This window comes from Cebidichthys violaceus, unplaced genomic scaffold (assembly GCF_023349555.1).
Source record: "Cebidichthys violaceus isolate CVI_PGR_0920_01 unplaced genomic scaffold, fCebVio1.0.p SCAF_51, whole genome shotgun sequence".
Lineage (NCBI taxonomy): Eukaryota > Metazoa > Chordata > Actinopteri > Perciformes > Stichaeidae > Cebidichthys > Cebidichthys violaceus.
The window spans coordinates 116,394-122,994 of NW_027176717.1; the positions used below are offsets into that span (position 1 = coordinate 116,394).

General features: G+C 38.0%; 1 long non-coding RNA gene across 1 annotated transcript; it reads left to right on the forward strand.

Moving 5' to 3' along the window:
- Nucleotides 1-171: 171 nt before the first annotated feature.
- On the forward strand, nucleotides 172-2,205 carry LOC137888081 (uncharacterized). The gene is made up of 2 exons (XR_011105101.1): nucleotides 172-1,466; nucleotides 1,955-2,205. It is a non-coding gene; the product is annotated as an uncharacterized lncRNA (long non-coding RNA).
- Nucleotides 2,206-6,601: the final 4,396 nt, after the last annotated feature.

A 6,601-nucleotide genomic window follows, 5' to 3' on the forward strand; every position in this document is an offset into this window, starting at 1 on the left:
GTTATTGGAGCAGAGCAAACAAGTCTTCTGTGGCTGTCAGGGCTTCAAAAAAGGAGCTTCAATTATGTATTTTGTGCTTGAATTTTTACCAGATGTATCTTTAACTGCCATTTTTATTATTGAAAACACTAATGAGTGTTGTCTGCTTCTATGCTATAATCTGAGAAAACATGCCCCCCCCCCCCCCCCCCCCACACACACACACACACACACACACACACACACACACACACATACACACCCCTCAGCATCCTGGCTCCAGTGATGAAGATGTCGATCAGTCAGTCCACTACCTTTGTCCAGACTGAAACATCTCAACAACTATTGGATGAAGAGGATCAATTCTACTGACTAGCGCCACCAGCAGGTTGACATTTTTTGGGCTTTTCGTGAAATTGCTTGTCAAATATTGGATGGATTGCCATAAAATTATGTACAGATATTCATGATTCCCCGATGCTTCGTGTAGCACAATCATCAGGTCAACAATTTTCCATTTGTCCAACACTGTAGACGTTCCCGTCGGACCCTCCGGTAGTTTGTGTTTAGTGCTAAGTAGCAGAATGCTAACACGCTAAACTAACATGGTGAACATGGTTAATATACTTGCTAAAGAGAAGCATGTTAGCTTGCTGCCATTAGTATTTAGCTTTTTATGATAAGAGAGTTGACTTGCAGCATCATTCAGACCCTTTCAGAGCTTTCCAGTTTTACTAATAAGTGTCAGGTTGCGTTGGACAACGCACATAGTACGCAGTATTGTATTTTTGTGTAATCTAACCAGAATCCTGCTTGATCAACAATAAAGGGAAAGAGGATATTTAATTGACTTTTCTCTCGACAGCAGGATGACTTATCAGGTTAAGGTTCAGCTCTAAAGACATATTGCTCACCAGGGAATCACATGTTGGCAAGGAAGCGAAACCAAAATAATTCTTTGCACCACATAATTGCATTAAGTGATCTTAGTGCTTTTTAACACTGCTTATTAGCTACTAACTTCTTAGTTATAAATACAGTATTTAAATCCAAGACCTCTGTCTTGGTACATATTCAACATTTTGGAGCATGATGTTGATTCCCAGACCAGACCCCATTAGTGATGTCGACCTTTGACCTCCAAGGAAGATGGTGAGAGAATTTCTTGCCGGCGATTGGCAACTCTTTTATGATGCAACTTCAACATGGATCAAATTGTCGATGATAATGTTTTTCTAATGTCCTGTAAAAATGGGAACCACAGATTGTTCTGTGGTTCCCATTTTACTGCTGTTATCTCTTTGTAGCACTGATTTTATGTTATTGTTTGCAGTGGAAAGCGGACAACTGAGATCTCTGCTCTGGTCGGTCATTGAGCAAAATGAAAGGACACTGCGGGCAGTAATCGGACATGAGCACAACGCCGACCATTGACACACTCCTGTGGTTTTCTGCCTGTCCTTATCTGTGAATCTTATTAAAAAGAGGTCAGGAGAAATTAAAATAGTGCATTTTTGTTACGATATTGAACAGTGACTGTTTCGTCAGAACTTCAGCAATTCCTTCTGTTCAAGTTATTCTGCACCTTTTCTAGATCAACATGTGTCTTGAGGTAGAACTTGCATCACTTATAACTAATTGACTAAAGGGAAAAATCAACTACATTTAACATCCACCTTATAAAGGAGCTAGTTTTTGATAATTTTGCTGATTAAGTAACTGTTGTAATATTTACCAGCTTCATTTCCTGTCTGCTATGTTTAATGCACATTAGATTGATTCAGAAAGGGAGCACAGCATTTATCTGCTCAGCCATTTCTTGTCAATCCAGTCGTTATCATCATCCCTGGAATGATGGAGATCAGTTATTGCATATATAAATGTACAGTAAAAATAATATATATGATTATTGTAATAGCCCAGATTCGTTAACACTAACTGTCATTATGCATCTTTACCAACATTTTGCCAACAGCGATGACTGAGAATTGTCCTCTGTTCAGCTTTTGCAAGTGCTTCTTGCTGTGGAGAACAACCAATTTGTCCCCAAGTCTGAGTCAGATGTGACTGTAGACCCCCAGAGAGTAGTGACTGGAGACGGAGTTCGAAAAGCAAGAAAAGAAACATGATCCGCATGGAGAGATTGTAGCAAACCACCGAAAGATTGGACATTACTGTTTCCCGCATTTTAGCACTATAATATTTGTAATAAACTTTAAAGCAAGATTATTTCACTATTATTTTGCTGCAGCATTTATTGTCCCCACGAGAAAGTGTAGAGTAACAGAACCACCACATATATGGAGGAGTCAAAAAGGGAGTGACAGATTAAACATCTACCTGAAGTGTATTATCGTCTGCTAACTTTAGTGTGTATATGGTTGAGTCAGACTGCATTTTATTGCTTATCAATTCAACTTTTCATTTTGAAATTTAAGATTGTGTAATTTCTTCTTTCCAAAGTGACATAATCTCACTTTAAAACATTTTAAAAAGTAAACATTTCCTTCTAAAAAATATGGTTTTAAGAACATCTGTAGGGGGTTGTTTGGAGCAACCCCTGACCCAAGAGTCTGCTGTTAAGTTATCCATAAATATACTGTAGCCTGATTGAAAAATTGTAGTCAATTTAACCTCAATGTAATTTACTGTATGTCTAACTTTACAGAGAACCAAACTGGTCTCTTTTCACTAGTCCAAAAAGTTGTCCTGATAATTTATTAAACCTTCTTGGAACAGGCCCAATAGATGAATAATGATTACAGTCTCTCATCAACCCATACATTGATGTTTTTTTCTGGCTTGTGAGAGTCCAGGTTGGGGATTATGTGAAAAGGGCCAATTGTAGGCTGCAAACTACGAGCCGTTTGATTGATAGAACAGTCAAGTTGTTCACAAGTTCCCGTAGTTCAAGTGAGTCTAGACACCCATTTGGCCCTTTTGAATGGTAATTATCTTTTCCGAGAAATGGAGATAGCGTGTGACAAAGGTCAGAATGAAACAGAATCTTAAGTTGGAGGGAAGAAAAGTTAAATTCCACTTGAAAGGGAAAGAAACCGTGGCCCAAACGTACAACACTGCATGGTCAGGAGGAGCGGTGCCGAATGTGTAGCCCCACAGACGTGCTGCGACGTTTGCATCTGAGGCTGGAGTTTATGAGGTTTTCTCCACAAAAAGGAGCTGCTGCATTATTTTTTCATGATGCCTGTTCTGCTACAATGTCGCTCATATGCACTCCCTTTCCAAACATCATTGTTCTTTAAAGAGGAAAGATTCAGCTTAAAACACACTGTATATGTTGCATTATGTTACTATCATGGTAGTTTTAGAACGTCGTTACAGAGGTTATGTATGTGTAAAGTCTGAAATATAGAGGCCTGTATAACTGTGGCTGTGGCTGCATGTACAGATGGCTCTACTGCCATCTTTTACTGCTCTCCAGACAAATCGCGACATCCAATTAGATTAATTTGAGCATGACATCCAGCAGGCATTTTCTACCCACTGCTTTTACTCTCTGCTTTTTACATTAGTGGACCGAGATGAGAGAAAAACACATTACTAACAACATTGACACCTTGTGGTCAGTTAACTCCAACACGACCCCAAATCTCATCAGCCACGTATCAGATCAGAAGCACTCAGGAAGACATGCAATGCAGAACAAATGATGTTAACCTCAAAGTAAGGGACGACCCTTATTTAGTCTTCATTTATTCCGAGGCTCCTGCTGGGATGAACAATTACTGCACAGGTCGTCCTCTGAATTCATAATCACGGCAGCTACCACGCGACTGCCGAGGATGTCAGAAACTCACACATCCAAGGAAATGTATAAAATCTTTAATGAAATATACTTATTTACACAAATTGTAAGAAAGTTGAACATAAATTGCATTACACTTAATGTTTGGGGATTCTCATTACATTTACAAATGTATCAATCATAATATTTAATGCAATATTTGCTTTTTTTCAGTTAAATCAGTTCATCTTGTTTGTCTTTTACGAAGGGGATCCCACTGGAATCAAGTTGTACTCTACACCCCAGCATCTTCACCGGTCCCTCCTGGCCCACTTGTAGTCCATGTTGTAATTATAAACAGGCTATTTAAATTACCAGCATAAACTAATTATTTGTCATGCACAAAAAGTGTCCAAACATGTCGCTAGGTTTGGTGATAAATGCAGCCTGCATGTAATTGAGAAGATAAAAGCTCTGGGCTCTATTCGGCGACGTCCATGAATGCCGAGGAGTTTCTCCCCCCATTGCAAACAGCATTCTTATGATAATGGAATAATGCTGGTGCTTTAGTTAATTGTGCATAGGCGATAGTGGTGGGCACCTTTTGTTGTGAGCTCTCATGAGCCCAAAGGAAAGAGCTGGCAGGGATTATAACTCTTAAAGAACTTTTCAAATCCCCCCACTTTCTACTCACTTTGCATTCAATGAGTTGAGTGTTTTTCTTTATTGGAAATTAAACTTGGATGTATTCAGGATAGGTAGAGCATATCTGTATTATTTTACACATATGTGGGATCCATCAAAATCTGCCTAACCTGGTGGCTGGATAAAATATATATATTTTTATGAGTAGCTCAAAATGTTGAAGAAAGATCTTTTGCAACAGGTGAAACACATCAATTTGTTCACAATGGGTCCAAATCAAAATGTCCTTCTTGTTCTGGTTAAAGGAGGATAGCTGCTTTGTTTAAGTGGAACACTTTTCTTAACTATACTTTATTTCAATCTCTAACCGTAAAGTTCCAATTACAGTTTAATGAGGATGTGTACTGTGTTTACCGTTAGCATCTTGAATTCACTTAGATAATGCAGTTTTTTTCATTCAAATGAGTCTGACTCTCTTGCTCATTGGTTGGTTTGAACACATCTTGCCTCAGATCCTGCAAACAGCTGAGGAAAGCCTGCTGTCCTCGACCACTAATGATAAGCGCATACCATTGAGTTACCAAATCAAAAAGCAGAGCATTATATACAAATATACTAAAAAGTTAATAACCCTTACTATGAAAGAAATACCATTGAAAAAAACTGGGGAAAGAATCTGTTATTTATTAACAGTCACATGGTTTTGTTTGGGTCATTTGGATTCACACCATCAAGACGTAGTACATTATACCATATGCCATTCTTCTACTACACTATAGGCCTAGTACTATACTTTCTGATTGTACTAAAACACATTAAGTTGCATAACTTCCACAGTATGCTATAGGTAGTAGGCTAAAGTACTCCAATCGTTAACAAAACTTTTTGTTTCTACAAACTATGCTACACAGTGGGCCCCACACCCTAATACTTAAGTATATATTTAGTAGGCCTACTTGTGTAACAATTTACATTGTGCTCAGTGGCCTAATTATTTGAACAGTAGTCCATGAGATGCCATGTTTTATACTGAGGGAAATGACATATTGCTTCTATAAAAGTGTGGTAACACAGCTAATACTAATATGGTTTTATAAGCCATATTATTTGACCGCAGTCTTTTATTCTATCTGTTCACTCCATATGTTTCCCTTTCCTACAAAACTTTCATCAGGTCACTGCAAATACTGCTTATACCCCCTCATTCATATCTCCACCACCAGCCCAGAATAACGTCACCACACCTGCATAAACTCAGCTGAACCACCTTTTACCTTAAAGCTACATGTAAAATGTTTGAGCCAGCTGCCCATAATTATTCTCATTAAACAGTACACCTGTTAGTTAGTCAATACATTAGCTAGCTAACTTTAGCTGAATATTTTGGTTCCAATGGAGCTTTTTTTTACTTTCGAAAGAGAATTAATATTCAGCTAAGTTGCTGTCAAAGTTGTGCATCTCTTGGACATATTTAAAATTTCCTTTGTCTTTCTAGATAAGAAGTGAGGCAAACAACATAACATAACATACACCTTTCTGTTCAGTCACCTGCAAACAAGGTAAGGCAGTCGGCTGTCTAAGCATTGAATTACATTTAGTTTAGTGTCCACAATTACTGGAATTAAATACAAAATTATAGTTATTATATCTTAAAAACATTGATAAAATGCATTGTGTTTACCCCTCAGTGTAAAAACAAAGCTAACATAGCTTTATTATGTTTGTAGCTGTTGCTTGGCTCTTGAACTTAAGCTAGCTAACGTTAGCTTTGGTGTGAAATGGCACAAAGGTGATTTAATTACAGCGAAACTATCCCAAACACCTGTCACTTTATTCAACTAAACATCATCGTGGTTTGGTTTTCTGGGGTCGGTTATACGATAGGGAGCGTTATTATGAGGGAGTGAGGCTGAACAGTGAACGTTATCCGACATAAATGACTTCACGTTACACCGAACGTTACTTCTGCTATTGCTAAATTAATTTAGCTAGCTTTACATTAGCCGCATGGCTATCCGGTAAACTAGACTCGTTACTATAGTTAGCGTTAGCTCAGAATCCACGCAAGTTTCTTATATCGCCGTCTCGAGTTGTGTGTGTTAGGTATACCTTTAAAACAAATAGTCAATAACAATTAATGGTATTCTTAATTGGCCAAAAATGAGTCTGTTTGGTTTAACTATTGATTGACTCAGTGGTAATGTTATTTGTATTGGCTTAGAGACAATAAAC